This window comes from Pongo abelii, chromosome 15 (assembly GCF_028885655.2).
Source record: "Pongo abelii isolate AG06213 chromosome 15, NHGRI_mPonAbe1-v2.0_pri, whole genome shotgun sequence".
NCBI lineage: Eukaryota > Metazoa > Chordata > Mammalia > Primates > Hominidae > Pongo > Pongo abelii.
Window position 1 is genome coordinate 21,012,656 of NC_072000.2, and position 27,034 is coordinate 21,039,689.

Here is a 27,034-nt window from a genome sequence, read left to right on the forward strand (position 1 = left end):
TGATGCATTCATTCAACTCACAGAGTTGAACCTTCCTTTTGATAGAACAGTTTTGAAACACTCTTTTTGTAGAATCTGCAAGAGGATATTTGGAGCGTTTTGAGGCCTATGCTGGAAAAGGAAATATCTTCACATAAAAACTAGACAGAAGCATTCTCAGAAACTTCTGTGTGATGAGTGCATTCAACTCACAGACTTGAACGTTCCTCTCGAAAGAGCAGTTTTGAAACACTCCTTTTGTAGAATCTGCAAGTGTTTATTTGGAGCGCTTTGAGGCCTATGTTGGAAAAGGAAATATCTTCACATAAAAACTAGACAGAAGCATTCTCAGAAACTTCTTTGTGATGAGTGCATTCTACTCACAGTGTTGAAGCTTGCTTTTGATAGAGCAGTTTGGAAACACTCTTTTTGTAGAATCTGCAAGTGGATATTTGGAGCGCTTTGAGGCCTATGCTGGAAAAGGAAATGTCTTCACATAAAAACTAGACAGAAGCATTCCAGGAAACTTCTGTATGATAAGTGCATTCAACTCACAGACTTGAACGTTCCTTTTGATAGAACTCTTTTGAAACACTCCTTTTGTAGAATTTGCAAGTGTTTATTTGGAGCGCTTTAAGGCCTAAGCTGGAAAAGGAAATATCTTCACATAAAAACTAGACAGAAACATTCTCAGAAACTTCTTTGTGATGAGTGCATTCTACTCACAGTGTTGAAGCTTGCTTTTGATAGAGCAGTTTTGAAACACTCTTTTTGTAGAATCTGCAAGTGGATATTTGGAGCGCTTTGAGGCCTATGCTGGAAAAGGAAATGTCTTCACATAAAAACTAGACAGAAGCATTCCAGGAAACTTCTGTATGATAAGTGCATTGAACTCACAGACTTGAACGTTCCTTTTGATAGAACTCTTTTGAAACACTCCTTTTGTAGAATTTGCAAGTGTTTATTTGGAGCGCTTTGAGGCCTAAGCTGGAAAAGGAAATATCTTCACCTAAGAACTAGACAGAAGCGTTCTCAGAAACTTCTTTCTGATGAGTGCATTCAACACACAGACTTGAACCTTGCTTTTGAAAGTGCAGCTTTGAAACACACTTTTCGTAGAATCTGCAAGTGGATATTTGGAGCGCTTTGAGGCCTATGCTGGGAAATGAAATCTCTTCACCTAAAACTAGACAGAAGCATTCTGAGAAACTTCTGTGTGATGAGTGCATTCAACTCACAGACTTGAACAGTCCCTTTGATAGAACAGTTTGGAAACACTCCTTTTGTAGAATCTGCATGTGTTTATTTGGAGTTCTTTGAGGCCTATGCTGGAAAAGGAAATATCTTCATATAAAAACTAGATGGAAGCATTCTCAGAAACTTCTTTGTGATGAGTTCATTCAACTCACAGAGTTGAACCTACCAATTGATAGAGAAGTTTGGAAACACTCTTTTTGTAGAATCTGCAAGTGGATATTTGGAGCCGTTTGAGGCCTATGCTGGAAAAGGAAATATCTTCACATAAAAACTGAACAGAAGCATTCTCAGAAACTTCTTTGTGTTGAGTGCATTCAACTCACAGACTTGAACTTACCTATAGAAAGAGGAGTTCTGAAACACTCTTTTGGTAAAATCTGCAAGGGGTTATTTGGAGCACTTCGAGGCCTGTGCTGGGTTTTGGAATATCTTCACCTAAAAGCTACAGAGAAGCATTCTCAGAAAGTTCTTCAAGATGCATTCATTCAACTCACAGAGTTGAACCTTCCTTTTGATAGAACAGTTTTGAAACACTCTTTTTGTAGAATCTGCAAGAGGATATTTGGAGCGTTTTGAGGCCTATGCTGGAAAAGGAAATATCTTCACATAAAAACTAGACAGAAGCATTCTCAGAAACTTCTGTGTGATGAGTGCATTCAACTCACAGACTTGAACGTTCCTCTTGAAAGAGCAGTTTTGAAACACTCCTTTTGTAGAATCTGCAAGTGTTTATTTGGAGCGCTTTGAGGCCTATGTTGGAAAAGGAAATATCTTCACATAAAAACTAGACAGAAGCATTCTCAGAAACTTCTTTGTGATGAGTGCATACTACTCACACTGTTGAAGCTTGCTTTTGATAGAGCAGTTTGGAAACACTCTTTTTGTAGAATCTGCAAGTGGATATTTGGAGCGCTTTGAGGCCTATGCTGGAAAAGGAAATGTCTTCACATAAAAACTAGACAGAAGCATTCCAGGAAACTTCTGTATGATAAGTGCATTCAACTCACAGACTTTAACGTTCCTTTTGATAGAAATCTTTTGAAACACTCCTTTTGTAGAATTTGCAAGTGTTTATTTGGAGCGCTTTGAGGCCTAAGCTGGAAAAGGAAATATCTTCACCTAAGAACTAGACAGAAGCATTCTCAGAAACTTCTTTCTGATGAGTGCATTCAACACACAGACTTGAACCTTGCTTTTGAAAGAGCAGCTTTGAAACACACTTTTCGTAGAATCTGCAAGTGGATATTTGGAGCGCTTTGAGGCCTATGCTGGGAAATGAAATCTCTTCACCTAAAAACTAGACAGAAGCATTCTGAGAAAGTTCTGTGTGATGAGTGCATTCAACTCACAGACTTGAACGGTCCCTTTGATAGAACAGTTTGGAAACACTCCTTTTGTAGAATCTGCATGTGTTTATTTGGAGTTCTTTGAGGCCTATGCTGGAAAAGGAAGTATCTTCATATAAAAACTAGATGGAAGCATTCTCAGAAACTTCTTTGTGATGAGTTCATTCAACTCACAGAGTTGAACCTACCAATTGATAGAGAAGTTTGGAAACACTCTTTTTGTAGAATCTGCAAGTGGATATTTGGAGCCGTTTGAGGCCTATGCTGGAAAAGGAAATATCTTCAGATAAAAACTGAACAGAAGCATTCTCAGAAACTTCTTTGTGTTGAGTGCATTCAACTCACAGACTTCAACTTACCTATAGAAAGAGCAGTTCTGAAACACTCTTTTGGTAAAATCTGCAAGGGGTTATTTGGAGCACTTCGAGGCCTGTGCTGGGTTTTGGAATATCTTCACCTAAAAACTACAGAGAAGCATTCTCAGAAAGTTCTTCATGATGCATTCATTCAACTCACAGAGTTGAACCTTCCTTTTGATAGAACAGTTTTGAAACACTCTTTTTGTAGAATCTGCAAGAGGATATTTGGAGCGTTTTGAGGCCTATGCTGGAAAAGGAAATATCTTCACATAAAAACTAGACAGAAGCATTCTCAGAAACTTCTGTGTGATGAGTGCATTCAACTCACAGACTTGAACGTTCCTCTCGAAAGAGCAGTTTTGAAACACTCCTTTTGTAGAATCTGCAAGTGTTTATTTGGAGCGCTTTGAGGCCTATGTTGGAAAAGGAAATATCTTCACATAAAAACTAGACAGAAGCATTCTCAGAAACTTCTTTGTGATGAGTGCATTCTACTCACAGTGTTGAAGCTTGCTTTTGATAGAGCAGTTTGGAAACACTCTTTTTGTAGAATCTGCAAGTGGACATTTGGAGCGCTTTGAGGCCTATGCTGGAAAAGGAAATGTCTTCACATAAAAACTAGACAGAAGCATTCCAGGAAACTTCTGTATGATAAGTGCATTCAACTCACAGACTTGAACGTTCCTTTTGATAGAACTCTTTTGAAACACTCCTTTTGTAGAATTTGCAAGTGTTTATTTGGAGCGCTTTAAGGCCTAAGCTGGAAAAGGAAATATCTTCACATAAAAACTAGACAGAAACATTCTCAGAAACTTCTTTGTGATGAGTGCATTCTACTCACAGTGTTGAAACTTGCTTTTGATAGAGCAGTTTTGAAACACTCTTTTTGTAGAATCTGCAAGTGGATATTTGGAGCGCTTTGAGGCCTATGCTGGAAAAGGAAATGTCTTCACATAAAAACTAGACAGAAGCATTCCAGGAAACTTCTGCATGATAAGTGCATTGAACTCACAGACTTGAACGTTCCTTTTGATAGAACTCTTTTGAAACACTCCTTTTGTAGAATTTGCAAGTGTTTATTTGGAGTGCTTTGAGGCCTAAGCTGGAAAAGGAAATATCTTCACCTAAGAACTAGACAGAAGCGTTCTCAGAAACTTCTTTCTGATGAGTGCATTCAACACACAGACTTGAACCTTGCTTTTGAAAGAGCAGCTTTGAAACACACTTTTCGTAGAATCTGCAAGTGGATATTTGGAGCGCTTTGAGGCCTATGCTGGGAAATGAAATCTCTTCACCTAAAACTAGACAGAAGCATTCTGAGAAACTTCTGTGTGATGATTGCATTCAACTCACAGACTTGAACAGTCCCTTTGATAGAACAGTTTGGAAACACTCCTTTTGTAGAATCTGCATGTGTTTATTTGGAGTTCTTTGAGGCCTATGCTGGAAAAGGAAATATCTTCATATAAAAACTAGATGGAAGCATTCTCAGAAACTTCTTTGTGATGAGTTCATTCAACTCACAGAGTTGAACCTACCAATTGATAGAGAAGTTTGGAAACACTCTTTTTGTAGAATCTGCAAGTGGATATTTGGAGCCGTTTGAGGCCTATGCTGGAAAAGGAAATATCTTCACATAAAAACTGAAGAGAAGCATTCTCAGAAACTTCTTTGTGTTGAGTGCATTCAACTCACAGACTTGAACTTACCTATAGAAAGAGCAGTTCTGAAACACTCTTTTGGTAAAATCTGCAAGGGGTTATTTGGAGCACTTCGAGGCCTGTGCTGGGTTTTGGAATATCTTCACCTAAAAACTACAGAGAAGCATTCTCAGAAAGTTCTTCATGATGCATTCATTCAACTCACAGAGTTGAACCTTCCTTTTCATAGAACAGTTTTGGAACACTCTTTTTGTAGAATCTGCAAGAGGATATTTGGAGCGTTTTGAGGCCTATGCTGGAAAAGGAAATATCTTCACATAAAAACTAGACAGAAGCATTCTCAGAAACTTCTGTGTGATGAGTGTATTCAACTCACAGACTTGAACGTTCCTCTTGAAAGAGCAGTTTTGAAACACTCCTTTTGTAGAATCTGCAAGTGTTTATTTGGAGCGCTTTGAGGCCTATGTTGGAAAAGGAAATATCTTCACATAAAAACTAGACAGAAGCATTCTCAGAAACTTCTTTGTGATGAGTGCATAATACTCACACTGTTGAAGCTTGCTTTTGATAGAGCAGTTTGGAAACACTCTTTTTGTAGAATCTGCAAGTGGATATTTGGAGCGCTTTGAGGCCTATGCTGGAAAAGGAAATGTCTTCACATAAAAACTAGACAGAAGCATTCCAGGAAACTTCTGTATGATAAGTGCATTCAACTCACAGACTTGAACGTTCCTTTTGATAGAAATCTTTTGAAACACTCCTTTTGTAGAATTTGCAAGTGTTTATTTGGAGCGCTTTGAGGCCTAAGCTGGAAAAGGAAATATCTTCACCTAAGAACTAGACAGAAGCATTCTCAGAAACTTCTTTCTGATGAGTGCATTCAACACACAGACTTGAACCTTGCTTTTGAAAGAGCAGCTTTGAAACACACTTTTCGTAGAATCTGCAAGTGGATATTTGGAGCGCTTTGAGGCCTATGCTGGGAAATGAAATCTCTTCACCTAAAAACTAGACAGAAGCATTCTGAGAAAGTTCTGTGTGATGAGTGCATTCAACTCACAGACTTGAACGGTCCCTTTGATAGAACAGTTTGGAAACACTCCTTTTGTAGAATCTGCATGTGTTTATTTGGAGTTCTTTGAGGCCTATGCTGGAAAAGGAAGTATCTTCATATAAAAACTAGATGGAAGCATTCTCAGAAACTTCTTTGTGATGAGTTCATTCAACTCACAGAGTTGAACCTACCAATTGATAGAGAAGTTTGGAAACACTCTTTTTGTAGAATCTGCAAGTGGATATTTGGAGCCGTTTGAGGCCTATGCTGGAAAAGGAAATATCTTCAGATAAAAACTGAACAGAAGCATTCTCAGAAACTTCTTTGTGTTGAGTGCATTCAACTCACAGACTTGAACTTACCTATAGAAAGAGCAGTTCTGAAACACTCTTTTGGTAAAATCTGCAAGGGGTTATTTGGAGCACTTCGAGGCCTGTGCTGGGTTTTGGAATATCTTCACCTAAAAACTACAGAGAAGCATTCTCAGAAAGTTCTTCAAGATGCATTCATTCAACTCACAGAGTTGAACCTTCCTTTTGATAGAACAGTTTTGAAACACTCTTTTTGTAGAATCTGCAAGAGGATATTTGGAGCGTTTTGAGGCCTATGCTGGAAAAGGAAATATCTTCACATAAAAACTAGACAGAAGCATTCTCAGAAACTTCTGTGTGATGAGTGCATTCAACTCACAGACTTGAACGTTCCTCTTGAAAGAGCAGTTTTGAAACACTCCTTTTGTAGAATCTGCAAGTGTTTATTTGGAGCGCTTTGAGGCCTATGTTGGAAAAGGAAATATCTTCACATAAAAACTAGACAGAAGCATTCTCAGAAACTTCTTTGTAATGAGTGCATACTACTCACACTGTTGAAGCTTGCTTTTGATAGAGCAGTTTGGAAACACTCTTTTTGTAGAATCTGCAAGTGGATATTTGGAGCCGTTTGAGGCCTATGCTGGAAAAGGAAATATCTTCACATAAAAACTGAACAGAAGCATTCTCAGAAACTTCTTTGTGTTGAGTGCATTCAACTCACAGACTTGAACTTACCTATAGAAAGAGGAGTTCTGAAACACTCTTTTGGTAAAATCTGCAAGGGGTTATTTGGAGCACTTCGAGGCCTGTGCTGGGTTTTGGAATATCTTCACCTAAAAACTACAGAGAAGCATTCTCAGAAAGTTCTTCAAGATGCATTCATTCAACTCACAGAGTTGAACCTTCCTTTTGATAGAACAGTTTTGAAACACTCTTTTTGTAGAATCTGCAAGAGGATATTTGGAGCGTTTTGAGGCCTATGCTGGAAAAGGAAATATCTTCACATAAAAACTAGACAGAAGCATTCTCAGAAACTTCTGTGTGATGAGTGCATTCAACTCACAGACTTGAACGTTCCTCTTGAAAGAGCAGTTTTGAAACACTCCTTTTGTAGAATCTGCAAGTGTTTATTTGGAGCGCTTTGAGGCCTATGTTGGAAAAGGAAATATCTTCACATAAAAACTAGACAGAAGCATTCTCAGAAACTTCTTTGTGATGAGTGCATACTACTCACACTGTTGAAGCTTGCTTTTGATAGAGCAGTTTGGAAACACTCTTTTTGTAGAATCTGCAAGTGGATATTTGGAGCGCTTTGAGGCCTATGCTGGAAAAGGAAATGTCTTCACATAAAAACTAGACAGAAGCATTCCAGGAAACTTCTGTATGATAAGTGCATTCAACTCACAGACTTGAACGTTCCTTTTGATAGAAATCTTTTGAAACACTCCTTTTGTAGAATTTGCAAGTGTTTATTTGGAGCGCTTTGAGGCCTAAGCTGGAAAAGGAAATATCTTCACCTAAGAACTAGACAGAAGCATTCTCAGAAACTTCTTTCTGATGAGTGCATTCAACACACAGACTTGAACCTTGCTTTTGAAAGAGCAGCTTTGAAACACACTTTTCGTAGAATCTGCAAGTGGATATTTGGAGCGCTTTGAGGCCTATGCTGGGAAATGAAATCTCTTCACCTAAGAACTAGACAGAAGCATTCTGAGAAAGTTCTGTGTGATGAGTGCATTCAACTCACAGACTTGAACGGTCCCTTTGATAGAACAGTTTGGAAACACTCCTTTTGTAGAATCTGCATGTGTTTATTTGGAGTTCTTTGAGGCCTATGCTGGAAAAGGAAGTATCTTCATATAAAAACTAGATGGAAGCATTCTCAGAAACTTCTTTGTGATGAGTTCATTCAACTCACAGAGTTGAACCTACCAATTGATAGAGAAGTTTGGAAACACTCTTTTTGTAGAATCTGCAAGTGGATATTTGGAGCCGTTTGAGGCCTATGCTGGAAAAGGAAATATCTTCAGATAAAAACTGAACAGAAGCATTCTCAGAAACTTCTTTGTGTTGAGTGCATTCAACTCACAGACTTGAACTTACCTATAGAAAGAGCAGTTCTGAAACACTCTTTTGGTAAAATCTGCAAGGGGTTATTTGGAGCACTTCGAGGCCTGTGCTGGGTTTTGGAATATCTTCACCTAAAAACTACAGAGAAGCATTCTCAGAAAGTTCTTCATGATGCATTCATTCAACTCACAGAGTTGAACCTTCCTTTTGATAGAACAGTTTTGAAACACTCTTTTTGTAGAATCTGCAAGAGGATATTTGGAGCGTTTTGAGGCCTATGCTGGAAAAGGAAATATCTTCACATAAAAACTAGACAGAAGCATTCTCAGAAACTTCTGTGTGATGAGTGCATTCAACTCACAGACTTGAACGTTCCTCTCGAAAGAGCAGTTTTGAAACACTCCTTTTGTAGAATCTGCAAGTGTTTATTTGGAGCGCTTTGAGGCCTATGTTGGAAAAGGAAATATCTTCACATAAAAACTAGACAGAAGCATTCTCAGAAACTTCTTTGTGATGAGTGCATTCTACTCACAGTGTTGAAGCTTGCTTTTGATAGAGCAGTTTGGAAACACTCTTTTTGTAGAATCTGCAAGTGGACATTTGGAGCGCTTTGAGGCCTATGCTGGAAAAGGAAATGTCTTCACATAAAAACTAGACAGAAGCATTCCAGGAAACTTCTGTATGATAAGTGCATTCAACTCACAGACTTGAACGTTCCTTTTGATAGAACTCTTTTGAAACACTCCTTTTGTAGAATTTGCAAGTGTTTATTTGGAGCGCTTTAAGGCCTAAGCTGGAAAAGGAAATATCTTCACATAAAAACTAGACAGAAACATTCTCAGAAACTTCTTTGTGATGAGTGCATTCTACTCACAGTGTTGAAACTTGCTTTTGATAGAGCAGTTTTGAAACACTCTTTTTGTAGAATCTGCAAGTGGATATTTGGAGCGCTTTGAGGCCTATGCTGGAAAAGGAAATGTCTTCACATAAAAACTAGACAGAAGCATTCCAGGAAACTTCTGTATGATAAGTGCATTGAACTCACAGACTTGAACGTTCCTTTTGATAGAACTCTTTTGAAACACTCCTTTTGTAGAATTTGCAAGTGTTTATTTGGAGTGCTTTGAGGCCTAAGCTGGAAAAGGAAATATCTTCACCTAAGAACTAGACAGAAGGGTTCTCAGAAACTTCTTTCTGATGAGTGCATTCAACACACAGACTTGAACCTTGCTTTTGAAAGAGCAGCTTTGAAACACACTTTTCGTAGAATCTGCAAGTGGATATTTGGAGCGCTTTGAGGCCTATGCTGGGAAATGAAATCTCTTCACCTAAAACTAGACAGAAGCATTCTGAGAAACTTCTGTGTGATGAGTGCATTCAACTCACAGACTTGAACGGTCCCTTTGATAGAACAGTTTGGAAACACTCCTTTTGTAGAATCTGCATGTGTTTATTTGGAGTTCTTTGAGGCCTATGCTGGAAAAGGAAGTATCTTCATATAAAAACTAGATGGAAGCATTCTCAGAAACTTCTTTGTGATGAGTTCATTCAACTCACAGAGTTGAACCTACCAATTGATAGAGAAGTTTGGAAACACTCTTTTTGTAGAATCTGCAAGTGGATATTTGGAGCCGTTTGAGGCCTATGCTGGAAAAGGAAATATCTTCAGATAAAAACTGAACAGAAGCATTCTCAGAAACTTCTTTGTGTTGAGTGCATTCAACTCACAGACTTGAACTTACCTATAGAAAGAGCAGTTCTGAAACACTCTTTTGGTAAAATCTGCAAGGGGTTATTTGGAGCACTTCGAGGCCTGTGCTGGGTTTTGGAATATCTTCACCTAAAAACTACAGAGAAGCATTCTCAGAAAGTTCTTCAAGATGCATTCATTCAACTCACAGAGTTGAACCTTCCTTTTGATAGAACAGTTTTGAAACACTCTTTTTGTAGAATCTGCAAGAGGATATTTGGAGCGTTTTGAGGCCTATGCTGGAAAAGGAAATATCTTCACATAAAAACTAGACAGAAGCATTCTCAGAAACTTCTGTGTGATGAGTGCATTCAACTCACAGACTTGAACGTTCCTCTTGAAAGAGCAGTTTTGAAACACTCCTTTTGTAGAATCTGCAAGTGTTTATTTGGAGCGCTTTGAGGCCTATGTTGGAAAAGGAAATATCTTCACATAAAAACTAGACAGAAGCATTCTCAGAAACTTCTTTGTGATGAGTGCATACTACTCACACTGTTGAAGCTTGCTTTTGATAGAGCAGTTTGGAAACACTCTTTTTGTAGAATCTGCAAGTGGATATTTGGAGCGCTTTGAGGCCTATGCTGGAAAAGGAAATGTCTTCACATAAAAACTAGACAGAAGCATTCCAGGAAACTTCTGTATGATAAGTGCATTCAACTCACAGACTTGAACGTTCCTTTTGATAGAAATCTTTTGAAACACTCCTTTTGTAGAATTTGCAAGTGTTTATTTGGAGCGCTTTGAGGCCTAAGCTGGAAAAGGAAATATCTTCACCTAAGAACTAGACAGAAGCATTCTCAGAAACTTCTTTCTGATGAGTGCATTCAACACACAGACTTGAACCTTGCTTTTGAAAGAGCAGCTTTGAAACACACTTTTCGTAGAATCTGCAAGTGGATATTTGGAGCGCTTTGAGGCCTATGCTGGGAAATGAAATCTCTTCACCTAAAAACTAGACAGAAGCATTCTGAGAAAGTTCTGTGTGATGAGTGCATTCAACTCACAGACTTGAACGGTCCCTTTGATAGAACAGTTTGGAAACACTCCTTTTGTAGAATCTGCATGTGTTTATTTGGAGTTCTTTGAGGCCTATGCTGGAAAAGGAAGTATCTTCATATAAAAACTAGATGGAAGCATTCTCAGAAACTTCTTTGTGATGAGTTCATTCAACTCACAGAGTTGAACCTACCAATTGATAGAGAAGTTTGGAAACACTCTTTTTGTAGAATCTGCAAGTGGATATTTGGAGCCGTTTGAGGCCTATGCTGGAAAAGGAAATATCTTCAGATAAAAACTGAACAGAAGCATTCTCAGAAACTTCTTTGTGTTGAGTGCATTCAACTCACAGACTTGAACTTACCTATAGAAAGAGCAGTTCTGAAACACTCTTTTGGTAAAATCTGCAAGGGGTTATTTGGAGCACTTCGAGGCCTGTGCTGGGTTTTGGAATATCTTCACCTAAAAACTACAGAGAAGCATTCTCAGAAAGTTCTTCATGATGCATTCATTCAACTCACAGAGTTGAACCTTCCTTTTGATAGAACAGTTTTGAAACACTCTTTTTGTAGAATCTGCAAGAGGATACTTGGAGCGTTTTGAGGCCTATGCTGGAAAAGGAAATATCTTCACATAAAAACTAGACAGAAGCATTCTCAGAAACTTCTGTGTGATGAGTGCATTCAACTCACAGACTTGAACGTTCCTCTCAAAAGAGCAGTTTTGAAACACTCCTTTTGTAGAATCTGCAAGTGTTTACTTGGAGCGCTTTGAGGCCTATGTTGGAAAAGGAAATATCTTCACATAAAAACTGGACAGAAGCATTCTCAGAAACTTCTTTGTGATGAGTGCATTCTACTCACAGTGTTGAAGCTTGCTTTTGATAGAGCAGTTTTGAAAGACTCTTTTTGTAGAATCTGCAAGTGGATATTTGGAGCGCTTTGAGGCCTATGCTGGAAAAGGAAATGTCTTCACATAAAAACTAGACAGAAGCATTCCAGGAAACTTCTGTATGATAAGTGCATTCAACTCACAGACTTGAACGTTCCTTTTGATAGAACTCTTTTGAAATACTCCTTTTGTAGAATTTGCAAGTGTTTATTTGGAGCGCTTTGAGGCCTAAGCTGGAAAAGGAAATATCTTCACCTGAGAACTAGACAGAAGCATTCTCAGAAACTTCTTTCTGATGAGTGCATTCAACACACAGACTTGAACCTTGCTTTTGAAAGAGCAGCTTTGAAACACACTTTTCGTAGAATCTGCAAGTGGATATTTGGAGCGCTTTGAGGCCTATGCTGGGAAATGAAATCTCTTCACCTAAAAACTAGACAGAAGCATTCTGAGAAACTTCTGTGTGATGAGTGCATTCAACTCACAGACTTGAACGGTCCCTTTGATAGAACAGTTTGGAAACACCCCTTTTGTAGAATCTGCATGTGTTTATTTGGAGTTCTTTGAGGCCTATGCTGGAAAAGGAAATATCTTCATATAAAAACTAGATGGAAGCATTCTCAGAAACTTCTTTGTGATGAGTTCATTCAACTCACAGAGTTGAACCTATCAATTGGTAGAGAAGTTTGGAAACACTCTTTTTGTAGAATCTGCAAGTGGATATTTGGAGCCGTTTGAGGCCTATGCTGGAAAAGGAAATATCTTCAGATAAAAACTGAACAGAAGCATTCTCAGAAACTTCTTTGTGTTGAGTGCATTCAACTCACAGACTTGAACTTACCTATAGAAAGAGCAGTTCTGAAACACTCTTTTGGTAAAATCTGCAAGGGGTTATTTGGAGCACTTCGAGGCCTGTGCTGGGTTTTGGAATATCTTCACCTAAAAACTACAGAGAAGCATTCTCAGAAAGTTCTTCATGATGCATTCATTCAACTCACAGAGTTGAACCTTCCTTTTGATAGAACAGTTTTGAAACACTCTTTTTGTAGAATCTGCAAGAGGATATTTGGAGCGTTTTGAGGCCTATGCTGGAAAAGGAAATATCTTCACATAAAAACTAGACAGAAGCATTCTCAGAAACTTCTGTGTGATGAGTGCATTCAACTCACAGACTTGAACGTTCCTCTCGAAAGAGCAGTTTTGAAACACTCCTTTTGTAGAATCTGCAAGTGTTTATTTGGAGCGCTTTGAGGCCTATGTTGGAAAAGGAAATATCTTCACATAAAAACTAGACAGAAGCATTCTCAGAAACTTCTTTGTGATGAGTGCATTCTACTCACAGTGTTGAAGCTTGCTTTTGATAGAGCAGTTTGGAAACACTCTTTTTGTAGAATCTGCAAGTGGATATTTGGAGCGCTTTGAGGCCTATGCTGGAAAAGGAAATGTCTTCACATAAAAACTAGACAGAAGCATTCCAGGAAACTTCTGTATGATAAGTGCATTCAACTCACAGACTTGAACGTTCCTTTTGATAGAACTCTTTTGAAACACTCCTTTTGTAGAATTTGCAAGTGTTTATTTGGAGCGCTTTAAGGCCTAAGCTGGAAAAGGAAATATCTTCACATAAAAACTAGACAGAAACATTCTCAGAAACTTCTTTGTGATGAGTGCATTCTACTCACAGTGTTGAAGCTTGCTTTTGATAGAGCAGTTTTGAAACACTCTTTTTGTAGAATCTGCAAGTGGATATTTGGAGCGCTTTGAGGCCTATGCTGGAAAAGGAAATGTCTTCACATAAAAACTAGACAGAAGCATTCCAGTAAACTTCTGTATGATAAGTGCAATGAACTCACAGACTTGAACGTTCCTTTTGATAGAACTCTTTTGAAACACTCCTTTTGTAGAATTTGCAAGTGTTTATTTGGAGCGCTTTGAGGCCTAAGCTGGAAAAGGAAATATCTTCACCTAAGAACTAGACAGAAGCGTTCTCAGAAACTTCTTTCTGATGAGTGCATTCAACACACAGACTTGAACCTTGCTTTTGAAAGAGCAGCTTTGAAACACACTTTTCGTAGAATCTGCAAGTGGATATTTGGAGCGCTTTGAGGCCTATGCTGGGAAATGAAATCTCTTCACCTAAAACTAGACAGAAGCATTCTGAGAAACTTCTGGGTGATGAGTGCATTCAACTCACAGACTTGAACAGTCCCTTTGATAGAACAGTTTGGAAACACTCCTTTTGTAGAATCTGCATGTGTTTATTTGGAGTTCTTTGAGGCCTATGCTGGAAAAGGAAATATCTTCATATAAAAACTAGATGGAAGCATTCTCAGAAACTTCTTTGTGATGAGTTCATTCAACTCACAGAGTTGAACCTACCAATTGATAGAGAAGTTTGGAAACACTCTTTTTGTAGAATCTGCAAGTGGATATTTTGAGCCGTTTGAGGCCTATGCTGGAAAAGGAAATATCTTCACATAAAAACTGAACAGAAGCATTCTCAGAAACTTCTTTGTGTTGAGTGCATTCAACTCACAGACTTGAACTTACCTATAGAAAGAGCAGTTCTGAAACACTCTTTTGGTAAAATCTGCAAGGGGTTATTTGGAGCACTTCGAGGCCTGTGCTGGGTTTTGGAATATCTTCACCTAAAAACTACAGAGAAGCATTCTCAGAAAGTTCTTCATGATGCATTCATTCAACTCACAGAGTTGAACCTTCCTTTTGATAGAACAGTTTTGAAACACTCTTTTTGTAGAATCTGCAAGAGGATATTTGGAGCGTTTTGAGGCCTATGCTGGAAAAGGAAATATCTTCACATAAAAACTAGACAGAAGCATTCTCAGAAACTTCTGTGTGATGAGTGCATTCAACTCACAGACTTGAACGTTCCTCTCGAAAGAGCTGTTTTGAAACACTCCTTTTGTAGAATCTGCAAGTGTTTATTTGGAGCGCTTTGAGGCCTATGTTGGAAAAGGAAATATCTTCACATAAAAACTAGACAGAAGCATTCTCAGAAACTTCTTTGTGATGAGTGCATTCTACTCACAGTGTTGAAGCTTGCTTTTGATAGAGCAGTTTGGAAACACTCTTTTTGTAGAATCTGCAAGTGGATATTTGGAGCGCTTTGAGGCCTATGCTGGAAAAGGAAATGTCTTCACATAAAAACTAGACAGAAGCATTCCAGGAAACTTCTGTATGATAAGTGCATTCAACTCACAGACTTGAACGTTCCTTTTGATAGAACTCTTTTGAAACACTCCTTTTGTAGAATTTGCAAGTGTTTATTTGGAGCGCTTTAAGGCCTAAGCTGGAAAAGGAAATATCTTCACATAAAAACTAGACAGAAACATTCTCAGAAACTTCTTTGTGTTGAGTGCATTCTACTCACAGTGTTGAAGCTTGCTTTTGATAGAGCAGTTTTGAAACACTCTTTTTGTAGAATCTGCAAGTGGATATTTGGAGCGCTTTGAGGCCTATGCTGGAAAAGGAAATGTCTTCACATAAAAACTAGACAGAAACATTCCAGGAAACTTCTGTATGATAAGTGCATTCAACTCACAGACTTGAACGTTCCTTTTGATAGAACTCTTTTGAAACACTCCTTTTGTAGAATTTGCAAGTGTTTATTTGGAGCGCTTTGAGGCCTAAGCTGGAAAAGGAAATATCTTCACCTGAGAACTAGACAGAAGCGTTCTCAGAAACTTCTTTCTGATGAGTGCATTCAACACACAGACTTGAACCTTGCTTTTGAAAGAGCAGCTTTGAAACACACTTTTCGTAGAATCTGCAAGTGGATATTTGGAGCGCTTTGAGGCCTATGCTGGGAAATGAAATCTCTTCACCTAAAAACTAGACAGAAGCATTCTGAGAAACTTCTGTGTGATGAGTGCATTCAACTCACAGACTTGAACGGTCCCTTTGATAGAACAGTTTGGAAACACTCCTTTTGTAGAATCTGCATGTGTTTATTTGGAGTTCTTTGAGGCCTATGCTGGAAAAGGAAATATCTTCATATAAAAACTAGATGGAAGCATTCTCAGAAACTTCTTTGTGATGAGTTCATTCAACTCACAGAGTTGAACCTACCAATTGATAGAGAAGTTTGGAAACACTCTTTTTGTAGAATCTGCAAGTGTATATATGGAGCCGTTTGAGGCCTATGCTGGAAAAGGAAATATCTTCACATAAAAACTGAACAGAAGCATTCTCAGAAACTTCTTTGAGTTGAGTGCATTCAACTCACAGACTTGAACTTACCTATAGAAAGAGCAGTTCTGAAACACTCTTTTGGTAAAATCTGCAAGGGGTTATTTGGAGCACTTCGAGGCCTGTGCTGGGTTTTGGAATATCTTCACCTAAAAACTACAGAGAAGCATTCTCAGAAAGTTCTTCATGATGCATTCATTCAACTCACAGAGTTAAACCTTCCTTTTGATAGAACAGTTTTGAAACACTCTTTTTGTAGAATCTGCAAGAGGATATTTGGAGCGTTTTGAGGCCTATGCTGGAAAAGGAAATATCTTCACATAAAAACTAGACAGAAGCATTCTCAGAAACTTCTGTGTGATGAGTGTATTCAACTCACAGACTTGAACGTTCCTCTTGAAAGAGCAGTTTTGAAACACTCCTTTTGTAGAATCTGCAAGTGTTTATTTGGAGCGCTTTGAGGCCTATGTTGGAAAAGGAAATATCTTCACATAAAAACTAGACAGAAGCATTCTCAGAAACTTCTTTGTGATGAGTGCATTCTACTCACAGTGTTGAAGCTTGCTTTTGATAGAGCAGTTTTGAAACACTCTTTTTGTAGAATCTGCAAGTGGATATTTGGAGCGCTTTGAGGCCTATGCTGGAAAAGGAAATGTCTTCACATAAAAACTAGACAGAAGCATTCCAGGAAACTTCTTTATGATAAGTGCATTCAACTCACAGACTTGAACGTTCCTTTTGATAGAAATCTTTTGAAACACTCCTTTTGTAGAATTTGCAAGTGTTTATTTGGAGCGCTTTGAGGCCTAAGCTGGAAAAGGAAATATCTTCACCTAAGAACTAGACAGAAGCATTCTCAGAAACTTCTTTCTGATGAGTGCATTCAACACACAGACTTGAACCTTGCTTTTGAAAGAGCAGCTTTGAAACACACTTTTCGTAGAATCTGCAAGTGGATATTTGGAGCGCTTTGAGGCCTATGCTGGGAAATGAAATCTCTTCACCTAAAAACTAGACAGAAGCATTCTGAGAAAGTTCTGTGTGATGAGTGCATTCAACTCACAGACTTGAACGGTCCCTTTGATAGAACAGTTTGGAAACACTCCTTTTGTAGAATCTGCATGTGTTTATTTGGAGTTCTTTGAGGCCTAGGCTGGAAAAGGTAATATCTTCATATAAAAACTAGATGGAAGCATTCTCAGAAACTTCTTTGTGATGAGTTCATTCAACTCACAGAGTTGAACCTACCAATTGATAGAGAAGTTTGGAAACACTCTTTTTGTAGAATCTGCAATTGGATATTTGGAGCCGTTTGAGGCCTATGCTGGAAAAGGAAATATCTTCAGATAAAAACTGAACAGAAGCATTCTCAGAAACTTCTTTGTGTTGAGTGCATTCAACTCACAGACTTGAACTTACCTATAGAAAGAGCAGTTCTGAAACACTCTTTTGGTAAAATCTGCAAGGGGTTATTTGGAGCACTTCGAGGCCTGTGCTGGGTTTTGGAATATCTTCACCTAAAAACTACAGAGAAGCATTCTCAGAAAGTTCTTCATGATGCATTCATTCAACTCACAGAGTAGAACCTTCCTTTTGATAGAACAGTTTTGAAACACTCTTTTTGTAGAATCTGCAAGAGGATATTTGGAGCGTTTTGAGGCCTATGCTGGAAAAGGAAATATCTTCACATAAAAACTAGACAGAAGCATTCTCAGAAACTTCTGTGTGATGAGTGCATTCAACTCACAGACTTGAACGTTCCTCTCGAAAGAGCAGTTTTGAAACACTCCTTTTGTAGAATCTGCAAGTGTTTATTTGGAGCGCTTTGAGGCCTATGTTGGAAAAGGAAATATCTTCACATAAAAACTAGACAGAAGCATTCTCAGAAACTTCTTTGTGATGAGTGCATTCTAATCACAGTGTTGAAGCTTGCTTTTGATAGAGCAGTTTTGAAACACTCTTTTTGTAGAATCTGCAAGTGGATATTTGGAGCGCTTTGAGGCCTATGCTGGAAAAGGAAATGTCTTCACATAAAAACTAGACAGAAGCATTCCAGGAAACTTCTGTATGATAAGTGCATTCTACTCACAGACTTGAACGTTCCTTTTGATAGAACTCTTTTGAAACACTCCTTTTGTAGAATTTGCAAGTGTTTATTTGGAGCGCTTTGAGGCCTAAGCTGGAAAAGGAAATATCTTCACCTAAGAACTAGACAGAAGCATTCTCAGAAACTTCTTTCTGATGAGTGCATTCAACACACAGACTTGAACCTTGCTTTTGAAAGAGCAGCTTTGAAACACACTTTTCTTAGAATCTGCAAGTGGATATTTGGAGCGCTTTGAGGCCTATGCTGGGAAATGAAATCTCTTCACCTAAAAACTAGACAGAAGCATTCTGAGAAAGTTCTGTGTGATGAGTGCATTCAACTCACAGACTTGAACGGTCCCTTTGATAGAACAGTTTGGAAACACTCCTTTTGTAGAATCTGCATGTGTTTATTTGGAGTTCTTTGAGGCCTATGCTGGAAAAGGAAATATCTTCATATAAAAACTTGATGGAAGCATTCTCAGAAACTTCTTTGTGATGAGTTCATTCAACTCACAGAGTTGAACCTACCAATTGATAGAGAAGTTTGGAAACACTCTTTTTGTAGAATCTGCAAGTGGATATTTGGAGCCGTTTGAGGCCTATGCTGGAAAAGGAAATATCTTCACATAAAAACTGAACAGAAGCATTCTCAGAAACTTCTTTGTGTTGAGTGCATTCAACTCACAGACTTGAACTTACCTATAGAAAGAGCAGTTCTGAAACACTCTTTTGGTAAAATCTGCAAGGGGTTATTTGGAGCACTTCGAGGCCTGTGCTGGGTTTTGGAATATCTTCACCTAAAAACTACAGAGAAGCATTCTCAGAAAGTTCTTCATGATGCATTCATTCAACTCACAGAGTTGAACCTTCCTTTTGATAGAACAGTTTTGAAACACTCTTTTTGTAGAATCTGCAAGAGGATATTTGGAGCGTTTTGAGGCCTATGCTGGAAAAGGAAATATCTTCACATAAAAACTAGACAGAAGCATTCTCAGAAACTTCTGTGTGATGAGTGCATTCAACTCACAGACTTGAACGTTCCTCTCAAAAGAGCAGTTTTGAAACACTCCTTTTGTAGAATCTGCAAGTGTTTATTTGGAGCGCTTTGAGGCCTATGTTGGAAAAGGAAATATCTTCACATAAAAACTAGACAGAAGCATTCTCAGAAACTTCTTTGTGATGAGTGCATTCTACTCACAGTGTTGAAGCTTGCTTTTGATAGAGCAGTTTTGAAACACTCTTTTTGTAGAATCTGCAAGTGGATATTTGGAGCGCTTTGAGGCCTATGCTGGAAAAGGAAATGTCTTCACATAGAAACTAGACAGAAGCATTCCAGGAAACTTCTGTATGATAAGTGCATTCAACTCACAGACTTGAACGTTCCTTTTGATAGAACTCTTTTGAAACACTCCTTTTGTAGAATTTGCAAGTGTTTATTTGGAGCGCTTTAAGGCCTAAGCTGGAAAAGGAAATATCTTCACATAAAAACTAGACAGAAACATTCTCAGAAACTTCTTTGTGATGAGTGCATTCTACTCACAGTGTTGAAGCTTGCTTTTGATAGAGCAGTTTTGAAACACTCTTTTTGTAGAATCTGCAAGTGGATATTTGGAGCGCTTTGAGGCCTATGCTGGAAAAGGAAATGTCTTCACATAAAAACTAGACAGAAACATTCCAGGAAACTTCTGTATGATAAGTGCATTCAACTCACAGACTTGAACGTTCCTTTTGATAGAACTCTTTTGAAACACTCCTTTTGTAGAATTTGCAAGTGTTTATTTGGAGCGCTTTGAGGCCTAAGCTGGAAAAGGAAATATCTTCACCTGAGAACTAGACAGAAGCGTTCTCAGAAACTTCTTTCTGATGAGTGCATTCAACACACAGACTTGAACCTTGCTTTTGAAAGAGCAGCTTTGAAACACACTTTTCGTAGAATCTGCAAGTGGATATTTGGAGCGCTTTGAGGCCTATGCTGGGAAATGAAATCTCTTCACCTAAAAACTAGACAGAAGCATTCTGAGAAAGTTCTGTGTGATGAGTGCATTCAACTCACAGACTTGAACGGTCCCTTTGATAGAACAGTTTGGAAACACTCCTTTTGTAGAATCTGCATGTGTTTATTTGGAGTTCTTTGAGGCCTATGCTGGAAAAGCAAATATCTTCATATAAAAACTAGATGGAAGCATTCTCAGAAACTTCTTTGTGATGAGTTCATTCAACTCACAGAGTTGAACCTACCAATTGATAGAGAAGTTTGGAAACACTCTTTTTGTAGAATCTGCAAGTGGATATTTGGAGCCGTTTGAGGCCTATGCTGGAAAAGGAAATATCTTCAGATAAAAACTGAACAGAAGCATTCTCAGAAACTTCTTTGTGTTGAGTGCATTCAACTCACAGACTTGAACTTACCTATAGAAAGAACAGTTCTGAAATACTCTTTTGGTAAAATCTGCAAGGGGTTATTTGGAGCACTTCGAGGCCTGTGCTGGGTTTTGGAATATCTTCACCTAAAAACTACAGAGAAGCATTCTCAGAAAGTTCTTCATGATGCATTCATTCAACTCACAGAGTTGAACCTTCCTTTTGATAGAACAGTTTTGAAACACTCTTTTTGTAGAATCTGCAAGAGGATATTTGGAGCGTTTTGAGGCCTATGCTGGAAAAGGAAATATCTTCACATAAAAACTAGACAGAAGCATTCTCAGAAACTTCTGTGTGATGAGTGCATTCAACTCACACACTTGAACGTTCCTCTCGAAAGAGCAGTTTTGAAACACTCCTTTTGTAGAATCTGCAAGTGTTTATTTGGAGCGCTTTGAGGCCTATGTTGGAAAAGGAAATATCTTCACATAAAAACTAGACAGAAGCATTCTCAGAAACTTCTTTGTGATGAGTGCATTCTACTCACAGTGTTGAAGCTTGCTTTTGATAGAGCAGTTTTGAAACACTCTTTTTGTAGAATCTGCAAGTGGATATTTGGAGCGCTTTGAGGCCTATGCTGGAAAAGGAAATGTCTTCACATAAAAACTAGACAGAAGCATTCCAGGAAACTTTTGTATGATAAGTGCATTCAACTCACAGACTTGAACGTTCCTTTTGATAGAACTCTTTTGAAACACTCCTTTTGTAGAATTTGCAAGTGTTTATTTGGAGTGCTTTGAGGCCTAAGCTGGAAAAGGAAATATCTTCACCTAAGAACTAGACAGAAGCGTTCTCAGAAACTTCTTTCTGATGAGTGCATTTAACACACAGACTTGAACCTTGCTTTTGAAAGAGCAGCTTTGAAACACACTTTTCGTAGAATCTGCAAGTGGATATTTGGAGCGCTTTGAGGCCTATGCTGGGAAATGAAATCTCTTCACCTAAAACTAGACAGAAGCATTCTGAGAAACTTCTGTGTGATGAGTGCATTCAACTCACAGACTTGAACAGTCCCTTTGATAGAACAGTTTGGAAACACTCCTTTTGTAGAATCTGCATGTGTTTATTTGGAGTTCTTTGAGGCCTATGCTGGAAAAGGAAATATCTTCATATAAAAACTAGATGGAAGCATTCTCAGAAACTTCTTTGTGATGAGTTCATTCAACTCACAGAGTTGAACCTACCAATTGATAGAGAAGTTTGGAAACACTCTTTTTGTAGAATCTGCAAGTGGATATTTGGAGCCGTTTGAGGCCTATGCTGGAAAAGGAAATATCTTCACATAAAAACTGAACAGAAGCATTCTCAGAAACTTCTTTGTGTTGAGTGCATTCAACTCACAGACTTGAACTTACCTATAGAAAGAGCAGTTCTGAAACACTCTTTTGGTAAAATCTGCAAGGGGTTATTTGGAGCACTTCGAGGCCTGTGCTGGGTTTTGGAATATCTTCACCTAAAAACTACAGAGAAGCATTCTCAGAAAGTTCTTCATGATGCATTCATTCAACTCACAGAGTTGAACCTTCCTTTTCATAGAACAGTTTTGAAACACTCTTTTTGTAGAATCTGCAAGAGGATATTTGGAGCGTTTTGAGGCCTATGCTGGAAAAGGAAATATCTTCACATAAAAACTAGACAGAAGCATTCTCAGAAACTTCTGTGTGATGAGTGCATTCAACTCACAGACTTGAACGTTCCTCTCGAAAGAGCAGTTTTGAAACACTCCTTTTGTAGAATCTGCAAGTGTTTATTTGGAGCGCTTTGAGGCCTATGTTGGAAAAGGAAATATCTTCACATAAAAACTAGACAGAAGCATTCTCAGAAACTTCTTTGTGATGAGTGCATTCTACTCACAGTGTTGAAGCTTGCTTTTGATAGAGCAGTTTTGAAACACTCTTTTTGTAGAATCTGCAAGTGGATATTTGGAGCGCTTTGAGGCCTATGGTGGAAAAGGAAATGTCTTCACATAAAAACTAGACAGAAGCATTCCAGGAAACTTCTGTATGATAAGTGCATTCAACTCACAGACTTGAACGTTCCTTTTGATAGAACTCTTTTGAAACACTCCTTTTGTAGAATTTGCAAATGTTTATTTGGAGCGCTTTGAGGCCTAAGCTGGAAAAGGAAATATCTTCACCTAAGAACTAGACAGAAGCATTCTCAGAAACTTCTTTCTGATGAGTGCATTCAACACACAGACTTGAACCTTGCTTTTGAAAGAGCAGCTTTGAAACACACTTTTCGTAGAATCTGCAAGTGGATATTTGGAGCGCTTTGAGGCCTATGCTGGGAAATGAAATCTCTTCACCTAAAAACTAGACAGAAGCATTCTGAGAAAGTTCTGTGTGATGAGTGCATTCAACTCACAGACTTGAACGGTCCCTTTGATAGAACAGTTTGGAAACACTCCTTTTGTAGAATCTGCATGTGTTTATTTGGAGTTCTTTGAGGCCTATGCTGGAAAAGGAAATATCTTCATATAAAAACTAGATGGAAGCATTCTCAGAAACTTCTTTGTGATGAGTTCATTCAACTCACAGAGTTGAACCTACCAATTGATAGAGAAGTTTGGAAACACTCTTTTTGTAGAATCTGCAAGTGGATATTTGGAGCCGTTTGAGGCCTATGCTGGAAAAGGAAATATCTTCAGATAAAAACTGAACAGAAGCATTCTCAGAAACTTCTTTGTGTTGAGTGCATTCAACTCACAGACTTGAACTTACCTATAGAAAGAGCAGTTCTGAAACACTCTTTTGGTAAAATCTGCAAGGGGTTATTTGGAGCACTTCGAGGCCTGTGCTGGGTTTTGGAATATCTTCACCTAAAAACTACAGAGAAGCATTCTCAGAAAGTTCTTCATGATGCATTCATTCAACTCACAGAGTTGAACCTTCCTTTTGATAGAACAGTTTTGAAACACTCTTTTTGTAGAATCTGCAAGAGGATATTTGGAGCGTTTTGAGGCCTATGCTGGAAAAGGAAATATCTTCACATAAAAACTAGACAGAAGCATTCTCAGAAACTTCTGTGTGATGAGTGCATTCAACTCACAGACTTGAACGTTCCTCTCAAAAGAGCAGTTTTGAAACACTCCTTTTGTAGAATCTGCAAGTGTTTATTTGGAGCGCTTTGAGGCCTATGTTGGAAAAGGAAATATCTTCACATAAAAACTAGACAGAAGCATTCTCAGAAACTTCTTTGTGATGAGTGCATTCTACTCACAGTGTTGAAGCTTGCTTTTGATAGAGCAGTTTTGAAACACTCTTTTTGTAGAATCTGCAAGTGGATATTTGGAGCGCTTTGAGGCCTATGCTGGAAAAGGAAATGTCTTCACATAAAAACTAGACAGAAGCATTCCAGGAAACTTCTGTATGATAAGTGCATTCAACTCACAGACTTGAACGTTCCTTTTGATAGAACTCTTTTGAAACACTCCTTTTGTAGAATTTGCAAGTGTTTATTTGGAGCGCTTTAAGGCCTAAGCTGGAAAAGGAAATATCTTCACATAAAAACTAGACAGAAACATTCTCAGAAACTTCTTTGTGATGAGTGCATTCTACTCACAGTGTTGAAGCTTGCTTTTGATAGAGCAGTTTTGAAACACTCTTTTTGTAGAATCTGCAAGTGGATATTTGGAGCGCTTTGAGGCCTATGCTGGAAAAGGAAATGTCTTCACATAAAAACTAGACAGAAACATTCCAGGAAACTTCTGTATGATAAGTGCATTCAACTCACAGACTTGAACGTTCCTTTTGATAGAACTCTTTTGAAACACTCCTTTTGTAGAATTTGCAAGTGTTTATTTGGAGCGCTTTGAGGCCTAAGCTGGAAAAGGAAATATCTTCACCTGAGAACTAGACAGAAGCGTTCTCAGAAACTTCTTTCTGATGAGTGCATTCAACACACAGACTTGAACCTTGCTTTTGAAAGAGCAGCTTTGAAACACACTTTTCGTAGAATCTGCAAGTGGATATTTGGAGCGCTTTGAGGCCTATGCTGGGAAATGAAATCTCTTCACCTAAAAACTAGACAGAAGCATTCTGAGAAACCTCTGTGTGATGACTGCATTCAACTCACAGACTTGAACGGTCCCTTTGATAGAACAGTTTGGAAACACTCCTTTTGTAGAATCTGCATGTGTTTATTTGGAGTTCTTTGAGGCCTATGCTGGAAAAGCAAATATCTTCATATAAAAACTAGATGGAAGCATTCTCAGAAACTTCTTTGTGATGAGTTCATTCAACTCACAGAGTTGAACCTACCAATTGATAGAGAAGTTTGGAAACACTCTTTTTGTAGAATCTGCAAGTGGATATTTGGAGCCGTTTGAGGCCTATGCTGGAAAAGGAAATATCTTCACATAAAAACTGAACAGAAGCATTCTCAGAAACTTCTTTGTGTTGAGTGCATTCAACTCACAGACTTGAACTTACCTATAGAAAGAGCAGTTCTGAAACACTCTTTTGGTAAAATCTGCAAGGGGTTATTTGGAGCACTTCGAGGCCTGTGCTGGGTTTTGGAATATCTTCACCTAAAAACTACAGAGAAGCATTCTCAGAAAGTTCTTCATGATGCATTCATTCAACTCACAGAGTTGAACCTTCCTTTTGATAGAACAGTTTTGAAACACTCTTTTTGTAGAATCTGCAAGAGGATATTTGGAGCGTTTTGAGGCCTATGCTGGAAAAGGAAATATCTTCACATAAAAACTAGACAGAAGCATTCTCAGAAACTTCTGTGTGATGAGTGCATTCAACTCACAGACTTGAACGTTCCTCTCGAAAGAGCAGTTTTGAAACACTCCTTTTGTAGAATCTGCAAGTGTTTATTTGGAGCGCTTTGAGGCCTATGTTGGAAAAGGAAATATCTTCACATAAAAACTAGACAGAAGCATTCTCAGAAACTTCTTTGTGATGAGTGCATTCTACTCACAGTGTTGAAGCTTGCTTTTGATAGAGCAGTTTTGAAACACTCTTTTTGTAGAATCTGCAAGTGGATATTTGGAGCGCTTTGAGGCCTATGCTGGAAAAGGAAATGTCTTCACATAAAAACTAGACAGAAGCATTCCAGGAAACTTCTGTATGATAAGTGCATTCAACTCACAGACTTGAACGTTCCTTTTGATAGAACTCTTTTGAAACACTCCTTTTGTAGAATTTGCAAGTGTTTATTTGGAGTGCTTTGAGGCCTAAGCTGGAAAAGGAAATATCTTCACCTAAGAACTAGACAGAAGCGTTCTCAGAAACTTCTTTCTGATGAGTGCATTTAACACACAGACTTGAACCTTGCTTTTGAAAGAGCAGCTTTGAAACACACTTTTCGTAGAATCTGCAAGTTGATATTTGGAGCGCTTTGAGGCCTATGCTGGGAAATGAAATCTCTTCACCTAAAACTAGACAGAAGCATTCTGAGAAACTTCCGTGTGATGAGTGCATTCAACTCACAGACTTGAACAGTCCCTTTGATAGAACAGTTTGGAAACACTCCTTTTGTAGAATCTGCATGTGTTTATTTGGAGTTCTTTGAGGCCTATGCTGGAAAAGGAAATATCTTCATATAAAAACTAGATGGAAGCATTCTCAGAAACTTCTTTGTGATGAGTTCATTCAACTCACAGAGTTGAACCTACCAATTGATAGAGAAGTTTGGAAACACTCTTTTTGTAGAATCTGCAAGTGGATATTTGGAGCCGTTTGAGGCCTATGCTGGAAAAGGAAATATCTTCACATAAAAACTGAACAGAAGCATTCTCAGAAACTTCTTTGTGTTGAGTGCATTCAACTCACAGACTTGAACTTACCTATAGAAAGAGCAGTTCTGAAACACTCTTTTGGTAAAATCTGCAAGGGGTTATTTGGAGCACTTCGAGGCCTGTGCTGGGTTTTGGAATATCTTCACCTAAAAACTACAGAGAAGCATTCTCAGAAAGTTCTTCATGATGCATTCATTCAACTCACAGAGTTGAACCTTCCTTTTCATAGAACAGTTTTGAAACACTCTTTTTGTAGAATCTGCAAGAGGATATTTGGAGCGTTTTGAGGCCTATGCTGGAAAAGGAAATATCTTCACATAAAAACTAGACAGAAGCATTCTCAGAAACTTCTGTGTGATGAGTGTATTCAACTCACAGACTTGAACGTTCCTCTTGAAAGAGCAGTTTTGAAACACTCCTTTTGTAGAATCTGCAAGTGTTTATTTGGAGCGCTTTGAGGCCTATGTTGGAAAAGGAAATATCTTCACATAAAAACTAGACAGAAGCATTCTCAGAAACTTCTTTGTGATGAGTGCATACTACTCACACTGTTGAAGCTTGCTTTTGATAGAGCAGTTTGGAAACACTCTTTTTGTAGAATCTGCAAGTGGATATTTGGAGCGCTTTGAGGCCTATGCTGGAAAAGGAAATGTCTTCACATAAAAACTAGACAGAAGCATTCCAGGAAACTTCTGTATGATAAGTGCATTCAACTCACAGACTTGAACGTTCCTTTTGATAGAAATCTTTTGAAACACTCCTTTTGTAGAATTTGCAAGTGTTTATTTGGAGCGCTTTGAGGCCTAAGCTGGAAAAGGAAATATCTTCACCTAAGAACTAGACAGAAGCATTCTCAGAAACTTCTTTCTGATGAGTGCATTCAACACACA